The sequence below is a fragment of the Spermophilus citellus genome (assembly GCF_964194105.1).
Source record: "Spermophilus citellus genome assembly, chromosome: 1".
Taxonomy (NCBI): Eukaryota; Metazoa; Chordata; class Mammalia; order Rodentia; family Sciuridae; genus Spermophilus; species Spermophilus citellus.
The window spans coordinates 211,550,203-211,572,097 of NC_138182.1; the positions used below are offsets into that span (position 1 = coordinate 211,550,203).

At 33.8% G+C, this 21,895-nt stretch overlaps 1 pseudogene across 1 annotated transcript in view; it reads right to left on the reverse strand.

Annotated features, from left to right (window-relative positions):
* Positions 1–787: 787 nt before the first annotated feature.
* Positions 788–21,895, reverse strand: part of LOC308655943 (ribosome biogenesis protein NSA2 homolog) — a 179,327-nt pseudogene continuing 158,219 nt past the window's right edge. The window contains exon 2 of the transcript in view: positions 788–1,604. The product of the transcript in view is annotated as a ribosome biogenesis protein NSA2 homolog (transcript). The remainder of the gene's footprint in view (positions 1,605–21,895) is intronic.

Here is a 21,895-nt window from a genome sequence, read left to right on the forward strand (position 1 = left end):
AATGTATAGCAAATAATTATTAGATTGACTGCAGTTTTTATATTTTAATTTGTGTCTGAAAAAATCAAAGGCCCATGATCACAATATTGTCTCTTTAAATAGAACCAAAGTTGATTGGCTCAATAGTTCATTATGAAGGCATTAATAAACAAGTTACATATTTTATTCATATGAAATGTTAATAATAAATACCAGAAGAAAAATACAAATTTCCACCAGAAGAACCACAGGATTGGTTTTATAAATAATAACAAGTTTTTGGTGTCTTGGCCAAGTGTCAAGACACTTGATATTACAAAGTTGAACATATTTTATTATAAAAATTCAGGACTAATAATCATTGATGAAGATAGCTTTTGGTGAATATACAAGATTAAATTTGGGTGCATGTTTAGCAAAATAAAAAGTAGAAAATTTCAGAATAAAAAAGGAACACATTTTTTTATTAGAAAGTACAATACCTATCAAAGAAATACCAACTTATATTCACAAAAAGACTTGTACAATAAATATTCATAGTAGCTTTAATTATAGTAACTCAAAAAGGAAAATGACTCAGACATCCTTCAATGTACTGATGATTAAACAAACCACAGTACATCCATATAATGGGATAGTACATAAAATATCTATTTTTTAATTTTTTATTTTAATTTTTTACAATTTAATAAATAGTTCTCTTAATGACTGCAGATATGTAAGGCTGTTTGGTAATATTCGGAAATATCGCAGAAATTGTGGTTTTCTTCATTGATTTGTAGTCTTCATAAGAAGTGTAAAATTGCTGTCAAACCAAGATTGCATTTATACATTCAACCTCTTTAGGACTGTTGGTAACCTGTACATATTTTTCCCAAATAACTTTGCCTCTTTGTTTTACAAGGTCCAACTCACTCACATTCACCTCAATGATTGTACCTTTGGAAATAACTCCTGAAGTTATATACAGTGGGGATAAGGAATTCTTTTTCACAGTCAAATATTGGTAAGCAAAAGGTGGCTTTGATTCAGGATGTGTTACATGGGCCTTCTTGAAATGTAGGCCCATTGGCATATGACTGCTTTATACTTGGAAGGTTTTCTTGTAAAGCCATCCCCAACAAAACAGACTTTGATAACCATCTGATTCCATATCTTTTCTTTCTTTTCTGATTGAATCACTTTTAATACTTCTGTTTCTTTCTGGGCAGGAACCTCGGGAAGGGCAACTTCCCATTTTCCCACCTTCTCTTTTTGTTTTGGCTTAAAGTAACTTTTGTTTGGGTGTGTCCCCCTCTGTCCGGAAGATAGGCAGGTACTGCTCCTTGTGGAGTTTTTTCATCATTCTGTTGTTTGGTGTTTCTCTTTTCATGCATCTTGCTAGTCTTTTTCATTTGTATTTTCTCAGCATGGTGCTAATCATGATAGAGCTTAGTTTTCAGGCCAATATTCTTTTTTTTTTTTTTTTTTTGCCTTCTTTGAATGTTCCTGAGTCTCCCAAGTTTCCTTCTTTCCATTTTTCTCATGGTAATCAAATGCTATCCATAGTATTTTTGGTGTAATTCCATATATTCATTTTGAGGCAAGGTGATAGCCACAGAGCTGCTGGATGCAGTTTCCAGGGTCTCAATTTTGTGTATCAAAGACCCGCCTAAAAAGAAGCTATTCTTCTGATCTCCTCAACCCCCCCTCCCTTCTCGTGGATAGTAGAATGAAACAGACATTATTATTACTGTGTGTGTATATGTGAATGCATGACCAATGTGATTCTGCAACCTGTACACTCAGAAAAATGAGATATTATATCCCATCTGATACAAATGTATGATATGTCAAGGTCATTGTACTGTCATGTGTAACTAATTAAAACAAATAAAAAATAACAAAAATTAAAAATAAAAATAAATATTGATAAATACCAAAAACAATTTTAAAAATAAAAAGGATCTATTCTTGATATACTATACAAACTTTGATGCATCTAAAGAGAATTCCAGTTGCAAATGGTTAACTATCATATGATTCCATTTGTATTACATTATTGAAATAAAAAAAATATATAAATGAACAGGATCGTGCTTGCCAAGGATTGAGGAAGTGTACAGAGAAAGATATGGCCATGGCCATGAAAAAGCAGCACAAGGAATAATATTTATGATAGAACTGTTCTGTATCTTTACTATGGTGATGATTGTGGAAATCTACAAATGGGTATAATTTCAAAGAATCAAATCCACAAAAATTTGGTGAGATCTGAATAAGGTTAATGGATTTCATTGATACCAATTTTCTAGTTGTGGTATTATGCTATTATTATTAAAAATATTACCACAGAATGGTGTATAGGATTTTTCCTGCAATATTTCTTACAAATGTATATAAATTTTAACTTCTCTGAAAAAATAGACAAAGATATTATTTATTTTCAAGGGATAAAGAGATCAGTTCTAGCTGAGAGACTGGGTAAGAGTAACATAGGATGTAGTATTTGAGTTAGTCACAAAAGTTGAATATAATCTTTATTCGTGATCTTTATAGATGAAGATATTCCAGGTGGAGAGAAGAGAATAAGCTGAAGCATTGCATCAGAATAGTCTACCCATCATTTTAATGAATATTCACTAAGAATTGCTACATATCAAGCACTTTTATAGGAATTTGGGAATAAAAAGTAAACAAAAACATACAGTAATGGAAATTTCAAATATCTATGGTACATATTCATGGAACATGTATCTTTCTATTCTTATTATTGTAGAGATATATGTCAAAATATCACTATCATGGATAATAATCCAGAAAGGTATAATTTGAGAGAACTTCAATAAGTTACATAATAAAATTTCAAGAGAGCAGAAGTGATAAATCTAATTTTGATAAATTAAATGGTATATGGAAAAAACATTAAAGTTGGGGACTGAGAATGGAGTTTAGTGATAAAGTGCTTGGTTAGCATGTGTGATCCGCTGGGTTTGATAAATTTCAGAAGTTTATGCTTCTGGAACTGAACTAAATTCTGTTTTAAGTGTTAAGCAGTGAGTACATACCTGTTGCATAAATTTATTTTCTAGCAGACAGATAAAGATGCAAAGAGCATGCAGATAAATTGTACAATTGCTGAATGTGTTAGTGTTTGCAAAGAAAACTAAACTTGATTATGTGCTAGAGTAATTGATGGTAGAGCTCAATAAAGCACTAGAATAATGAGATGAAGCCTCTCAGAACAAACTAGCTTAACGAAAATTGGGGAAAAACAATGTAGTCAGCCATTGGAAATGGAATAGGAAGACACTCTAGCCAGAATTAAAGCAAATGTCAAGCCTAAAGTAGAAAACCTCTTGGCAGATTAGAACAGAAAACAGGCTTCTTTCCATCATAGTGAGGAAGTGGGAGAGTGAAACAAGATAAAATTAAAGAGGGGAAAGAAGGGACAAATTTGGCCAAGTATTTTCTATCCTGGTAAGAGTTTGATTTTTTTTTAATGTAAGTGAGGAGAAATAACTTATAGGTAAATTATGTAATATTTTCTGTTGTTAAAAATTGTTTTGAACCAGAAAAAAGTTGCTCTGGCCTTAATTATGGAATCAAAATAGAGGGGGCAAAAAGGAAAATAGAAATTTCATTGAGTACAACACTACCAAGATGAGAGAAAAAAGATAATTTAGATTAGGTAGTGACAAGGATAGTAGAGAGAAATGGAAACCTCTAGATATATTTGGAATTAGAATGGATAGTAGAGGATAGGAAAGGTAGCAGAATACAACAGTCACTAATATGGCAGTATGTAAAAATGTGGATGTGTAACTGATGTGATTCTGCAATCTGTATTTGGGGTAAAAATGGGAGTTCATAACCCACTTGATTCTAATGTTTGAAATATGATATGTCAAGAGCTTTGTAATGTTGTGAACAACCAATTTAAAAAAAAAAAAGAATTAACAGAGTTTGCTGGTGGCCTGTGGACTTGGAATGAATAACAAAGGAAGTGAGGAATCAAACATAGCCTCAGGATTTTGGGATAAAGTAACAAGAGGAGAGTTCATTTTGTTTTTATAATATAGGGGAGGACGGATGAGGAGCCTGCTTGGAATAGTTTAATATTGGATATCCAGACATTCAAGTTAAGTAGACAACTGGATACATTAGAAGTCAAGAGAGATTGGGAGTGGAGTTTCACAGTCCTTAGCATAGTAATGACACTTAAATGGTCCTGAGGGTATAAGAAGAGTGTGAAAAAAAAAAGAACAAAAGCATTCCTAGGTAGAGGCTGATTAGAAAAGAAATATGAAAGAAAACAAAGAAGGCAGAATACTACATGGAAAATCAAGATAGTAAGATGTCAGAGAAACCAAGAGAGGAAAGAGAAGCCAAGGAGAACATGACTAACAGTTGTGAAATATCAAGAAAAATAGGGATGCAGAAGTGTTGATATTTTTTATAAAATGGAAGCCACTTTTTATTTTGACAATGTAATTTCAAAATGATAGAAAAAAAAACAGAAAGATTCTGAGAACTGAATAATCAATAGGAGATGAATAAATGGAATATTTACTTCAAAGGGGAACAAAAAAATGAGACAATTTAGGTAACACATAGGGCTTCTAATATAATTTTTAAATAAGGGGCAAGATATAATGATGTCAGAAGAGAAGAGATAAACAATATAGGAAACAGAAGATGGGACTCAATGCATAAGTGGGAAAAAAGGATGATTTCCTTCATTGTATTAGAAATGGATATAACATTTATAGCAAGACAGGTCTTTTATATTTTTGATGAATCTTGTATCAAACTTATCAGCCAGAAAGTAAGAGATGGGATCACCAAGAGTTGAAATATAGAAGAAAATATGAAATACCACAGTGAGTGGGATAGCGAAGTTAGTAAAGAGAAGAAAATAAGTAAATTATGTAATATTCTCTATTATTAAAAATTGCTCTGAACTAATAAAAAATTGCCCTGGCTTTCATAATGGGATCAAAATGGAAGGTGAAAGAAGGAGAATAGAAATTTCAAAATCTAAAACAGTATCCATATGAAAGAAGAAGACATTTTAGATTAGACAGTAACAATGATGGTAGAGAGAAATGGAAACCTCTTGTTATGTATGCAGTTAGAATTAGCAGGGTTTGTTTGTGGTCTGTTCTTCATGTTCATTTCAGTATTAAGGTCATGAATATGATCAGTCAATTTGGGGTGGTTTTCTTTCAATTATGGTCAGTGGGAAGATATACACTGTTAGATAATTAGATATTAAAGGGAGAAAAAAGCAAAGGAGGTGAAAATATTTACATCAAGTAACTATAATACTAATAAATAAAACTTTGTAAGATGAGGATAGAAAGGAACTAGTAGAGAAAGACAACATTGTAAGGTTAATGATTTAGAAAGCTTAATGTGTTGCAGTGAGGTAATGTAATATGAAAAGGTAAAAGTGATCACAAAACAGAAATGAAGAATTTTCAAGTGTGGCAAATTGCTGTTGCTGACAAATCTAAGTCATCTAGGGAGAGAGTTCAAGACAGTTCTTTGAATGTCTTTAGACCCATCAAGTTTTCAGTTTTCTCCTTTTTTTTTTAATACAGTGGGTACCCAGGATTGAACTCTGGGGCACCCAAACATGAAGCCACATCACCAGCTGTATTTTGTATTTTATTTAGAGACAGGGTCTCATTGAGTTGCTGAGTGCCTCAATTTTTCTGAGGCTGGCTTTGAACTCATGATCTGATCCTTCTGCCTCAGCCTCCTGAGCTGCTGGGATTACCGGAGTGCAACATGCTACCAGCCTCCCCACTTTCTTGATTGAAGTTTTCCAGAATAAATATATTATGGGCAGGGAATGCATCATCCTAAGAGAAGAGGGAGATGGTTGGCATAGGTTATTATATTCTAGACCTTTACCCTTCCCCCAAAAGGAAATCCTTCAACACTTTAACCCAGTGTGTCTTGTGACCCCGATGTCCCAGGATGGGCTGCCTGTCAGAGTCCCTCATATGCTGTACAAATGGGTATACACAATGGAGATGGATCTGATCCTAGCAGCTTTCTTGGGGGCTGACTCACAATGCATCTTAGGCTTGTTGCTGTTCTCCACTTTTGTTAGTAATGAATCAGCTTCATGTAGCATATTGTATGTGAATGAATTCTGTCACTGGACTCAGATGTGTGCACAGTGAATCTGTCTCCTAGAGAATATCTGAGACATGAATATAGGAAAAGGTTACTGTAGGTAAAATATCAAGAAGCCAAAACATAAGACTTTTTATGTCAGTTATCTATAAATAAAATTAGCACCAAGGAATATAACACAACCATGTAAAATAGGCATCTTAAAAGATTTTGTGTTGCTGAGCTTTTAAGGGTTGATAATAAAGCCTTACCCTGAAGCCCAGTTGTTTGGGTGCCTTTTCAAATAAGCATTGTTAAACTGATAAATATGGAATGGAGATGCACTCATCCCCACTGTAATATTTTCTAAGGTTCCCATCTTGTTTTATAAGCTCTACTCTCCTTTATTCTTGACAAATATGAGTGCAATAAAGTCCATTAGAAAGCCTAAATTTACAGAATAAATATTCTCTATTTAATTCCTCATCTGTATACCTTCATAAGTTTTCTGATGATGTGCCCTACTTGCTTCTTTGTAGCTCCTCATAGTGAGATATATTTTCGCATATAAAACACACAATTATATTTTCCCTAACATTTCCTATAAACTTGCTGCTTTTCCATTAATCTTTAGGGCATTAATTATTTGATCATTAATCTTTATGGCATCTAGTACCTCATGAATAATATATCAGATGAATGATATCATGCCATGTCTAGGATATCCTACCCCTTGAGATGACAAAAGTCATCTCAAGGGGTAGGATATCCTTGTCAAGACACATCTTAAGGTGTCCACGAGGGACACTACTGATATTTGGGGCTGGATATGATTTTGTGTGGGAGTTGTCCTGGGCATTGCAGGAATGTTTGTGGCATCCCTGGTCTTTTCTAACTAGTTGCAAATAGTACCTTTCTTATTGGTCAGACATAGAATGAATGTGTGTGTGTGTGTGTGTGTGTGTGTATTTATCAAAAGTAACAGCAAACTGGGCATAAACTATGAGAATGGAAATTATATTCTTTCTTCCTTCCTGGATTTGTATGAGGCTTTCTGGGACAACTTATTATAGGTAAAATATCACAGGACAAAAATGTCTCCAGACATGGACAATGTCTCCTATAGGGAGGAAAAATGAGATTAAGTTTTGGTTTTTTAGTTTCAAGAAAAAAAATCCTGTAATTAGGATCTAGAGAACTCAAAAACCTTACACAAAACTACAATTTTATGTAAAATATGGACATATCAGATTTGCCTATAGCTAAGGGTTTCAAGAAAAGAATAAATGCCAGCAGAGAGCATCTAATCAAAGAGGTCATACCTCTAGCATTCTGGAGTTTAATTCATGTGATGTATGAGAGAGAAGTTCAGTGTCTTCTGATTCCCACAATACTTGTAGGTCCTCCATAGTGTCCTCCCAATTCACATATTGATATCCTAAACCCCAAAAAACTATATTTAGGGATAGAGTCTTTAAAGAGGTAATTACATTAAAATGAAGTAAGTAGGTTGGGCTCCCCATTCCAATTTGACTGGAGTATACAGAAAGAGAAAATTTGAACACCGATGTACAGAGAAAAGACCATGTGAAGGCATAGGGAGAAGACAGCCATGTCTAGCCAAGCTAAGAATACTCAGAGGAAACCCACCCTGAAAACACTTTTATATCAGATCTCTAACCTACAGAATTGTGAGAAAATGTTCTTTTAAGCCACTGATTCTGATATTATCCAAGCAAACTTACACACTTTTCTTGACTCTAAATGACTATACCACTGACATTGGGAAGGCAGCTGGAGTACAAAAGTATGAAGCTAGAGTACAAAACATTGTCCAAGAGACCCTGCAGTATGAGGGTAGACTAAAGACCAAGGAACACAGAGAAGAATGTTTATCATATGAGAGGCCAAGTAGACAGTGATATTTCAGGATCATTCATTTACCTCCTCTGGTAACGTGATGCTACTACAGAGTTCCCTGAATACAAAAATAGTTAGGATGGGGGAAAGGCTATACTTGATTGATATATTCCCTGACCCCAGAAGAATGGCAATTTGATACAATTGATACTTAAATAGAGGTTCTTTGTATTAGGCAGATGGGAGTGAAGGAAAAATACGAGGGTAGGAAGGATAGTAGAACAATTCAGACATTATTGCTTTATGTACATATATGATCGCACAACCAGTGTGATTCTACATCATGTACAACCAGAAGAATGTGAAGTTATACTTCATTTATGTATGATGTGTCAAAATGCATTTTACTGTCATATATAACTAATTAGAACAACAACAACAAAAAAAACCCATACAAATCTTTCATTATTCACATTTGTGACCTGAGGTTTTGAGATGTGTTAACTAGATTTTAAAGAGCAGAGCCACTTTAGAACTAAAAACCACAAGGTATGAAAATCAGCGGGACTTCATTGCTGAGATACAAGAAGAGAGGTCAAGGGCAAGATTCTTCCATGGCACAAGCTCTAACTATAGAACTTGGGCCCCAATCCTGATCACAGGACAAATAGACGCCATGTTTCACTTATAGTGCAACACATTAACTCTACAGCCTCAGCAAAAGGGCCCTTTTCCTAGAGTCTAATATTTACTGTAGCTATATCCTTAATTGCCTACAATCCAATGGATGATAAGGTTCTAATATTGACTACTGTATGGCTCTCAAGTTTCCTGTCCATGAACACTGTTTCTATGCTATATGCAGTTGGTCAGGTCATATCCCCTCATATATTGCACATATTTGTTCTTTCTACCCTACTACCTGATGGTTATTTGAAGCATACCTGGACTTGCTATAGATTTTAGGCTAAATCTAGAGCAGCCCTAATGCTCTTCTATGGCCACTCATTTCCTCAACACAGGCTACATTCCCTAGCAAGCAATATTTGGTTCAGTCTCAGATTCTTCTAGCTTCCTCTTCTGCTCATATTGATTTGATATTTAGTTTGTCCCATGATTTTTTCAGTCTAATTCTATGCACAACATCCTGCATGCAAAACCTTTGCATAAGATAATAGTTTTCCCATGAAAAATTTCGAATTTAAATGGGAAGGGCTTGGGAATAAAAAAAGAGTGGAATTTCCTCTGGTTTGGGGGAAAGTGTGGAAGAGTGAAAAAAGGAGTGTGGGAAAATATGTAGATAAAAATGGACATTCCTTTAATCCTACTTAGCATGAAAGATCTGCTCTGGGAAAAGTAGCTCCAGCAAGGCTGACCTCAGGCTGCCAACATATGGCAACACGGCATCCCTGAGTGAAGATCACGCAGAAGAAGGTGAACAGCTCATGACTTCATTCACTTTGCCATATGACCTTAAGCACACTGTCATACAGAAATTCAAAGCATCAAATGAAGAAGAACAATAATTACTACGGTGAACTTTATGTTATATGTAAGGTCTTTCTCATCAGAGATTTCTGAGGTTCGTATTACATTATGATTCTAAGTAAGCATGGGAAGAATTTGAAACCTTAGAAATATTAGGCAATAAGCCTATTTTTTTCCCAGCAAATACCCGCCAGGGTTGTGCATGGATTTAGTTTCCCTGATTCTAATCCCACATTCTTAACTCCTGTGTTACACTGCCACCCAAGGAAAGCGACAATGGACCTCAATTTTCACATCTGTCGAGGTGGAGGGGTGGGATGTTGGACCTTAAGTGCTCTAGAATTTCTCACACAACCATGCTATCGTTTCCAGAAGATTTACAAGCTACATTATTCCCATTTAAAACACCTGCAAAAGCACTATTTGTAGTCTTGCCATATGTTTTCAGCAGAAAGCTTACACTTATTTCCCTGTGGAGTAATGTGCTAAGAACTTTCTTTTCTGTAGGTTGGTGTTTATGATGAAGTATTTCATATAATTTTATGTTTTTAATATGTCACATTAATCTTGGGAAAATCATGGATAAAAAGAGAACAAATAGGTTTGTAAGTGGACTAAATCTAATTGCCTTCTGTTCTAGTTTTTGCACATGCCTAAGAAGAAAACTGATTTTGACAATGCATAAGGGTCTAAGAATATTTTTTTAAGAATTGAAATTATTCATGTTAGTGATTGTTATAGCACTTAAGCTTGAAATCAAATTCACAAAAATTTGAAAAAGTAGATTTGTAAATAATTTCAGCCCTATGGAAATATGTTTTTCCAATATTTACAACACTTTAGTAGCAATTTTATTTTTAAGTTCACTTTAAAAATCTAAACCAAATATTTAAAGTATCACAAATATTATTATTTGTTTTAAATGCCTTTATTAGTTTTTTGGTATTCTTCCCTTACTATATCAGAAATTTTCTGAAAGAGAAAAAAAAATGGGTATGGAGGTGAATAGATGCATAGGCAGTAACCTTTGTCTTTGTTATTCCTAGTAATGGTCAATGCTTTTAAGTTTGTCATAGATGTGAGTACACTGAAGAGGTATAAGCTAATTAAGTGAAATAAAATCAAATATTCTTTTTTTCTGACCATTTAATCCTATTCCATGAAATTATGCTATCTATCCATTCATGCTCAGGTAATAGCAAAAATACTTTGGTCACTTTTAATAATCAATAAACAAATTCTCAGTTCAGTTATTAGTACATTGAGAACCAGTGCTGTGTATCAGAATGTCTTTATATCTGCACTGCTCAATAATGTAGCTGTTGAAATCACTGTTCAATAAGTTTTGGGGCACTTGAAATCTGGCTAGTGTGACTGATGAACTAGAATTTTTAATCTTATTCAACTTTAGTTATTTTGAATTTAAATTTAAATAATTTGGTATGGCTGGTAGCTATTATATTGACTGACATAGGTTTATACCAGGGTGATTATCAAAATTTTTAAGTGGAATAGTGGTGGCCAGTTTTCCTAGAATGATGAAAATGGGAAAATGCTTTTTCAAAAGATATAAACTTTCATACTTTCATAGGAATTCATTGTATAGTAATCCCCACCCCCTCCTACAGGGAATACATTCCAAGACCCCTGAGGCTGCCTGAAACCTATACATAATTTGTTTTATTCCTATACATATACATCTATAACAAAAATTAGGCATAGTAAGAGATTAACAAAATAACTAATAATAGAACAATTATAATCATGTACTGTAATATAAGTTATATGAATTCTTTCTCAAAAGAATAAAGAAAAGCCAGGCATAGTGGTGTGTGCCTGTAATCCCAGCAGCTCAGGAGGTTGAGGAGGGAGGATTGCAAGTTCAAAGTCAGCCTCAGCAACAGTGAGGCACTAAGCAACTCAGTGAGATTCTGTCTCTAAATAGAATACAAAATAATTTGGGGATGTAGCTCAGCGGTTGAGTGCCCCCAAGTTCAATCCCCAGTATCTGGTCCCTCATCCCACCCATAAGAGAATAAAGACAAATATTGCTTTCAGAACCTGGTGAGTAACAGACTGTGTAAAATGAAATGGCAGCTAAGTGAGGACTAATATACAACATGGTGGCTGTGGTTAATAATTCTGTACTGTTTATATGCAGTTTCATAAGAGCAGATTTTAAGTGTATACACCCACAGAGTGGTAACTGTGAGTCATGAGAGATGTGTTCATTATTTGCTTGTTGTAATCAGCACACAGTGTATATGCATAGTGAGTTAACATGTTGTACACCTTGAATGTATACACTATTTATTTGTCAGTTAAATTAAAAAAAAAAATACATTCTGTGTCCCTCACCCCTTTGGGCCCTTTGAACTTGCAGGTCTGAGGCAAGAATGGAGGGTATGGTTAGCCTTTCCTTTATCCCTGTAAGGTGGCCAGATTGATCCTCCTTCACACACAATCAAGGGACCCACCTTCAGAGGTGAGAGGCATTAGGCTGAGGTGGTGGGGGAGAAGTTCATGAAAGAGGAGAGATAACAATAGAGCTCCTGTTGCCTCTGTCAATGACCAATGTTTCTAGCAGATTCTTCTGAGTTTGGTGATTAGAGCTGCTTTCTTTTCTTGGACTGCTGCTGGAAAGCTTCTCCAGTGCTCTCATGAGTTTTGAAACAATGTGCTTTGTTTCAGCCTGTCACTTGTGTTCCTTCTCTCTTCGTGGGGCTGGGGACATCACCTTGCTTCTCCAGGCAATCTTCTTGTAGAGGACTTGAACTGGTTCTGAGCCTCTCACCTACTTTACTATGGCCCATGAGAAACAGGCACATTCTCTCAATGCCACCCAGACCACTCTGCTCTAGTTTTGCACTTCTGGTTTATGAAAAACACTCATGCGTCCCTATCCTTATCTCAAATGGAAATGCAGAAAGTTTCTGAAGCTACTTGTTTTCCCTCAGCATCCCCCAAAAACTCCTTCCCACAGATGAGTATGCACACTTCTCACATATATGTATGTTAAAGCATGAGATCAGCTCCAGGATCTGATCACCATAGACTCCACGGATTGAAAGTCCCAATGTGAGGAGGAGGATATCTGACCTCTGCTATAGCTTCTGAGGTTGGGAGTTATTTCAAATTGACAGCTCCTTGACAGAACTCTCCTGATAATGTCCAATGCTTATTATTGGGCTCTTTGCCTCTTCATAGTTTGGAATTGAGGAGTCAGCTCAACCAAGGAACTATAGCACTTCCATAGCAAATGATCCAGATGTTTTCTTTGTAAGGTTGGAGCAATGACACAAAGGCTTCAGCTGCAACTGGAAGAGAGAAGGTCCCATTTAAAATACTTACATATGCAGTAACATCAGATGCTTTTATTCTAGTATTTCATATATGTTATTTCATATCAACCCTACATGGAATATCATTAATATACCCAATTTAGAAATGAGGAAACTACTAAACTAAATTAGCTAAATTGCCAAAATTATATAGCTTAGGAAAAAGTGGCTAGGATTAAAAATCTAGAAACCAAGTTTTTCTTTCTCTTAATCCATTCTCTTGTGCTATCTTCCCCAGGTCAGTTACTTTAAGTATCAATTTCTAAATCTGCAAGGAGTAAGACTGAGGGTATATACACACACATACAATTCACAGTTATTTCTCCTATGTTTCTGTGTATTTTAAATTTGGGTGCTTCTTAGAATCAACATGCATACTTACTGTAATAAAGTAATGCCTTTGTTTTCCCAAAATACCATTAAAGAATTCATATTATGTTTAGCCATTTGGAATCTTAGAATCCAATACAGAAATGATAACTGAGTCACTCAAGAAAAACTCTTATCAATACAGTGGGCACGGACCCATCCCTAATGCAGAAAGCTATCAAGGATCAACAAGAGACAATAACAGGTAAATACAGTTTTATGAGTCAATGGGTCACTGGATGTAATTATAGGATTTGATTTATAAGCAAAACAATAAAAATCTTGAAAGTTTCTTTTTACATATTACACCTTTGAAATACAGTTTTGAGAATTTGAAAGGGAAAGAATTAAAACAAGTTTTTACAGGGCATAAGTAATTAATCTTCCTCATTAATCTATTGAATAATTTTGCCAGTCAGTCAATAGTCCTAAACACTATGTAAGCTGAAAAAAAGATTCAAACTTCTCAATAGGTCTGTCTGAAAATTGATGTTTCACCAAGAGAGAGAGATGTGAACAACCTCTTACATTTTTGTATTTACATTAATTTTACCCTAGATACAACTACCAGTTCATTAATTTCACTTTAACCAGCTGACTTTACTAGGAAACACAGAAACCTCTTTACTTTAAATGCATGTGTACTGTTGCTACAAGAAAAATAAATCTACATACAAGTACTTAAATGTTGATACTATAAACATGTCAGGATGCATGAGGTTGATTTCTCATCTCTATCATGAGCACATCATGTACTATAGGCATGATAAATTTATTAGGTGCATGCATATTGAACTTTATAAGTGAAATAATGAAGTGCCTCATTTTACATATGAGATCTAAGGAAGTTATGTGATTCTCTCTAGTGCCTTTGCCAGTTGGTAGGAGAGCCAAAACAGATGCATTTAGGACTCCTTTTAGATATACAGTGAGGGTGTTTTTAATTGTCTGGGAAGATAAATGATTTCTAGTTTCTGGAATACTTTTCATCTAAAGCCTTATATCACTTATATTTTCTTTTAGTAGAACGTAAGTACTTAGTATAGCCAAAACCATACAAATACTATTTAGTACTCAAAAAAGTTGTGTCCTGTAGCTAAATATGGTTGATCATGTTTGTAAATAAACATCTATGCACCTTAGCAACTTCCACATGAGGGTTACATGATCAGCAGTACAAAAAAAAATAATTTTTTCTCACATTCTTACCTCCTCTCTTCCAATCCAACTGATATTTGTCTTCACCTCAATTCTTTTTTTATCTCCTGATCTAACCAAGCCCCAGCTTTCATTCAGTGACCTAACCTCTGATAACACCCAATTAAGAGATCATTTCATATATTCTCCAAAGCGATTCTGTTTCTCCCATGCACAAAAGTTACTGTGGATATGTGGAGGTATGGGTCTTTATCATTCCAATGCATCTCTTCTCTTTCTGAGTTTTGCTGAAGAGATTATTTATTCTATTTAATGAGAAGGAGTTGAGTTGGAAGGCAAGTGAGGGCTCATCAGAATTTTACCTATGACTTGTTAACTAGTTATCTAATTTTCTTTCTGTTTAAAGGAAAAGGTAAAACATGTGCTTGATAAACACAGAGTTTGTTTACTTAGTTATGGAGATGTTCTGCAGTTGAGAAGTCTGGGGAAAGAAAAAGTTGGTGAGAATTTCACTTGTCCCATATCACAAAATAATTTATTAAAAACTTACTAAAAATAAAATGTACTGTAACCTAGAATTTTACAGTGCAATGTAGCTTTATTTTAAAAGTAATTGTAATTTTGAGAAAATTAAAATGATAGGTTTTTGGAAATACCATACTCCAACTTCATACATTCAATATTTATCCATTTGATAAAGAATGAGTATCTCTGGGTGGCAGGAACTGGAAATAAGGCGAGGAATAAGAAAGAGACACTGACCTCAGGAGGGTCATAGACTAAAGTATCAAAGAAAAAATGCATGATAAAATCATAGCTCTGTCTATGTGATTTTGTGAATTTAAATTATCAATTATGTATCACAGAACTGGAGAAATTTAAAACTGAGAAAATTCTCAAATGTAATCTATTATACTGATCACTTCATGTTACAAAAGTTATGTGTCCCAGAAATCAAACTTTCAGTTTCATAGTTATCAAGCTTCCTTCATGTGGCAAGCACTAAAAATAAAGCTGAGAACAACATATATCTTGCTTCATTGCTTTTAGTAATTTAAAACATGGAGTCAGTGCTGTGCCAAAAGGAAGTACAAGAAACTAAAGGAACACAGGAGAAGGCCATCTTCCCTAGGCTTTCAGAGTTTGGGATTTTTACTGGTGCAGATGCATTTAAGTTGAATCTGGAGCGTTGAACAGGAATTCTTATCAAAGAAAAAGAGGTAATCATGGCATTTCAGGCCAAACAAATAACAAATGTAGAAAATCCAGAGGTAAAGAGAACTTTATGAGTCAGAGAAACTTTAAGATGTTGCTTCCTTAGACAATGTAGGGGCTCCTGTGATGAGGTAGAGAGATCAGCAGGGTTCATGTTGTTCTGGTCAATGAAGGGCTAGCAAAAGGTTTCAAAGCAAGAGGATGACAGGCTCATATCTATCTTTCAAATTTTCATTCTCTCAAGTGGATGGAGAAGAGAGATCATTGAAGTAAGAGAGACCTATTACAAGTAGTTGCAATCACCCAAGTGAATAATAACAGGGGCCTAAGCGTGATTAGTGAAAGTGAGGATGGGGATAAAAGAAAGGATTTCAAAGCTCCTTAGGAGGTTGAACTGGAAGTATTTGGTAGCTGAAGGGAAGTACTGTGTGTGGGAAAAGGAGGAAAAGATAAGCCTAGATGGCTAACTTGCTTAGGTAATAGGGGAAGATGCAGGTTTCAAAAAGATAGCTGCCTGGTAAATTATAGTTAAAGTTTGAAAAAAAAAAAAAACTGGAACATCATAGAAATATGCAAGAGACAATTAATTAAATGGCTCTAAATTCTCAGAGAGACTTGAGCTGACCTGTCTGAAACACCCATCTCAGAAATCTAATCCCAGTTAACACCTATTCGTTTTTTAAAATTCAAACAATGTACTGCTCTCTTTTATGCCTGGGCTAACTTTGTCTCATGTTTAGTATAGTAAGGATGTTAGTGACAGCCCCTGTTAAATCTTTCAATTGTTTATTTTCTCTTTTAAAAGTTAATGTGCTCCAGGAAGTGAGAAACATTCTTTTTTCCTCCATATTATATTCAATCCCTTGAAGATACTAACATGCTTTCTTTCTTGGGCCATCCTAAATGTCTATAATATGTCTAGATATATGATAGACAACTGCAATAAATGCTTGTTAGATTGAAACTTTACTTAGTAAAGCAAAGATTTGTTCATTGATGTAAGCAATACAATTTAGGTTGGAGCCAGATTGTTCAAGGCCTTTTATGCTAAGTCAAGAGTTTGGATTTATCGTTTTCATTTTGACTACCGTGCTAATTGTTAATGTGTAAAGGGGTTATTTTATAATGATTTATGTGCATTTTACTGGACATTTATTCCTATACTTATGAATGTCAGATATGAATTATGTATAACCTTGAAAGTTACCATGTTCCATATTTGAATGGATAATGATAAGACGAGGCACTGGATTTCATCTTCCTTTGCTAAGCTAAAGTCACCTTTCTTCAGCATCTTCAACAATGGTGCAGAAAGAAAAGAGGTTTCATTCTTGTTATGCTACTCTGAAAAATTGGGCTCTATTTTGAATTATAAAATTAACTCACACATGCACATCTATAAAAGTTGGATTAAACTATACTTAAAGTTCTCTGGGATTAAACTATTGAATATGTACTTTCTTAGTAAAATCCTCTTATCTTTTGATCTTAGATTTCATATGTTTAAACTTGGCTTAATATGCATATACCTACTTTATATAGATTTCTTAATAAGAAGTAAACTGAACTCCTCTAATAAAATCTTCACCAAAAGCACTAATTATAATGATTACTTATCAAACTTAGAACAGATGTGTTTTAAAAGATCCACTCCACAGTTTTGTTTGAAAAATTCTGTTAATTTTATTCTAAATAAGGCAAGGGTTTACAGTTCTAATTGAGAAATTCACAATGATTATGAGCTAATTTGATAGATTGCCAAATGAATATTAATTTTGATACTTGTGAAATGTATTATTTCCATGTTTAATTGAAGGAATGATAACAGACCATTGTAGCAATCCCATTATTGCAAGTGGTATGCATTGTGAATTAATCACATGGATGATAATAACTTGTTACTATCTACAGCTCCATTTTGATATGTAAAATCCCTAACAAAGTGGTTTTATTTCTAGCATCCTTAAACTAAAAAGAAATTGTAGTAGTCTATTTTGAATATTGAAATAGTCATCATTGTTTATATAAACTGCAGAGAAATGTAAATATAGACAATAATATCTTAAGTGTTTTATTATCATAATTTTTCAAATCGTTTTCAGACTTATTTTAGATATGAAAGTTGGTTAGCACCAGTGCTGTGACATGCTGCAGCTGTCTAAAACAGTGGCACCTGGCCACACTGGAAATGTAGTTGGAGCTGCTGAATCACTACATTTTTAATTTTACTTAATTTTAAATATAAATTTAATTATTTTATTAATTATCTCTGGCTAGTGATTACTGTATTGGCCAGCACAGATTCATAAATTTAGAACCATATTTCCAAAATATATGAGATCTCTTTTTATCGCATTTGTTTTATATAACACTTTTAAGCTTATTTTTAAAATACAATTTCTAAATTTTTACAAGTAATGTTATGTTTTTAAACTTAAGTAGTGAAGTATTTATTTTTAGATTTTTAATTCCATGAAAAATTCTAACAGTATTATTGTTCTTAACTGGGGTCAGCACCTAAAAGATAAAATAAATCTTTGACATATAATCTTTATATTTGTGTTCATCCCTTTTTAGCAGCATGAAAAAAGCCAATTACTATTCATGTTTATCATGCTTGTTTCCTGATATTTAAAGGCTTCTCAAACTTGCTAACTGTCAAGATTAAATACTGGGCTCTTAATGTCTCACTTTTCTTTGCCAGAATAACTTTAATTTATTCTCTCCTCTCTCTCTCTCTCTCTCTCTCTCTCTCTCTCTCTCTCTCTCTCCTTCGCTCTCTCTCTCTCTCTCTCACACACACACACACAAACACACACACACACACACACACTCATATACCCACACACACACTGAGAATAGTTTATTCCTAATGGTGAACTGGAACAGACTGAAAGTTCCTCCCCAAAAAACTGAATAAATTCCTGCAAAGCTAAAGAACACTGCCAGCTCCTTTTGCTATCTAGAAAGAGGTGCAATGTATTTTGATGGTGGTGTGATCCACAAATTAATGCCTGGTTATCATCTGCAGTTGTCAGAACCTGAATCCCAATGACTGCATAAGGGTGAAAAGTCTGTTCTTGATATTTTATTCACATGAAAATGAAATCCAAATTATTCATCCTTTTAAATGATCTCAAACTCAAAATCATTCTTTAGCAGCAATACAGGCAAGAGAATGTGACAGTCTGGATGTGGTGAGAACAGAGAAGACTTCTAAATACCGAGTCTTGTAATTCTTAGAGGTAGTGATATCTGGGACAGTTTACACACAGATACTTAAATGGTGTTTAAAATTACTGCCCAATCCTGTTATGCCTTTGCTCAAGAGGCTTCAATTACCAATCCCCCTGTGCTTGTACAATGATCTTCAGAACCTTCAAACATGAAATTCTGGTTAGGAAAAAAGCTATCAAATGGACACCCATATCTGTAAATTATATATGTGTAGTTACTAAATGCATAAACTATATTTAAGTTATACTTGTTTATTATATGATTTTTGCATTTTTTAAAACTCATATTTTCCTCTTCAACAGTTTATCATTTTCACAATCATTTTGGGGAGATCATTGTTTTAGAGAATGAAATTCAAACATTGTTTTTGTTGTTTTCTTGGACCAGAATTATGGCTTTTCCCTTTCTTTCCTACTAATTTTCCATTGCTAATTTCCACAGTCTCTCCACTGCACCAAATGGTTTCAAATGTTTTTTGTTTGAGTTGAATTTCTTTTATGTAGTCCCCCTACAACATTTTAATTATGAAAAAAGCTTTAATAAAAATTTAAATAGAAAAATACTGATCATTTTTAACAAGTTAATTTCATTGCAAATATAATTTGAGCTCTGTATAAAGTCTTCTTTGCTATCAATATGGAAGTATTTGAAGTTTTAAACATGCTCTCTGAAATTGAAAATTTTGTATTCTGGAAACTTTAAAATACTTTTGTCAATATTTATTATTTCTTTTTCAACAATCCTTTCTCTCCTTTAATTTTTTCTTCCTCTGTCTTTCATTCTTAATTCAGATATATGTATATTCACTTCCTCAAAATTTAAAAATCAGTGTTCTAATCATGCATATATAAGCCAAGAGAAATTAAATTCCAATTGCATTGGCTTGGCATATTCTCACATCATAGAGTCACAAAAATTTATACATCTGCTAGGGAAAATGATGTGCTAAAACCTGAGAACTTTAGGATGTAAACATTGTATCATAGGTTGTATTGCTTATTACATGATAGTTGAGGTTAGAAAAAGAAATGTGAGCAGTAGTTAGGTTTCAAAGATTGAAATCATTTGTTTCCTACTAGAAGATAAAACAAAAGATCAGCACTGTAGAAATAATAAAAATCCTTATGCAGACTGCTTCGGGATCTACAGAATGGAGTAGGGAGCATCAGAAAAGGTACATAAGTGTCTTAATGTAGAAGACTTTGATTCCTTTAATATCTTTAAAAGTTAAGCACTTAAAAGAAATATTTCAGCTATGAAGAGTGATATATTACAACTAATCTAGATTTCAGATTACTGAATTCAGTAAACCCATTTTTTCTATTTAATTATGTTTGACAGATGTTAATCATTTTTCCTTAAAATTAATAGCATAATTTTATTGAAAAATTTTACACATTGATTTACTATCTGAGGTATTGTTTAAAACAAGCATTCTTTAAGACTTCTTTTATTCAAACATACACAAAATTTAATACCAGTACTTAGGAAAATAGATTTATCCAGATCCTTTATTTGTTTATGTTCAAATTCTATAACATTCCACTGTGTTATTTCCTCAGTCTCAAACTTGCTCTCATTGGTTTTAGTTCCAAATTCATTTCTATACAACAGCTCCCTCCTGGTGCTTCAAGGTGCAGCCAGTGTACACTGTGCTGACTTCTCTGATCATTACATGCTGGAGGTATTTACTCTCCTCTGAGTTAGTCTGCCACTTACCATACATTATTTTGACATTATACTCCAGCACTTAGTGGGGTGCCTGTCACACAGAAAATCATATATATTTGGAGAATCAATGAGTGAATGAATTCATAGAATATTCATATGGTATTCATCAGGGTTTATACTGTCTATTTCCTCATGGTTACAGACAGAAATTTTGGCCGTTCTTTTAAAATGAAACTAGATGGAGGACAAGAATCATTCCTAATATACTTTTCAATCATTGTGTTCCTCTCTTCACCAGGATATAGGAAGTACAAACAAATTTGTTAAATTGAATTGTATCCACACGTCTCACTCTATGATGAAGTAATCAGGGCCAAAGGATTCCAAAGTCACTTAAAATTGAGTCCAAGATATTTCCTGAATCCTGATTCAGCTCCCATGTACTCATTCAAAAAAAGAATTATGAACTTTTATTTTTTGCCTATTATTTCCGAAGTTGAAATTATTGAAACCTGTGGAGTAATTCCATTTCTTCTTTATTATCAATCCATAGTCCTGTATTGTCCCATCTAAGTTAAAGTAAGCACTGTAGAAAACTATGTTCAGTATCCTATTCAGCATGATGAATAGATTTATTTGGGATAATTATGTTTTATATTTTAGAATAAAAAGAATTCCTAATTAAGCTGATATTACACAAACCTCAGTCAAATGAAATTGTATTAAATTAACTTTAATTATGACCTTTATTGTAATAACAACTTTTCCTTGAAATAATAATTTTAAAAAATAAAAGAAATAAATCCTAGCAACTTTTAAAAATATTTATGCTTTTAGTTTTAGGTGGACACAATATCTTTATTTTTTATTTTTATGTGGTGCTGAGGTTTGAACCCAGTGCCTCATGCATGCTAGTGCTCACTCTGCCACTTAACCACTACCCCAGACCCTAGCAACATTTTAAAGAAAAAATATCTCTGTTAATAAAGTTTCCCTCTGGATTTTTTTGAAAAAAAATATGTCTCTTAAAACAATGATTAATTTAGTAGTAACAATTAATAAACTAGACATTGAAAAGTGGCAGAGGCCTTAAAAATATAAAGGAAATTGTGGGAAACTTTATCCCCCAAAGAAATTAGGAAGATCTGTCTCTGAGAGCCAACATCTGAATAGGGATTCAAAGGGAAGGTTTTGGTGTTGTTCTAACACAGGCTCCAGATTTGATGTTTGGGTACCTACCACTGCTCTTTTCACTACTATATGGTGAATCCTTAAGACTAATGTACAGTTCTCACTCATCTGAGTATCTAAAGTATCTGGCTCAAATAAATAAATATTGGATGAAAGATTAAATGGACAAAAATATACAATGGTATAAAGTTTTCATTTCCATAGGATCAGTTTAATTTAGTTTGTATATACTCAATCTGATGAGCAGATTTAAGTAACATCAAAAGTAAATGGGGCTG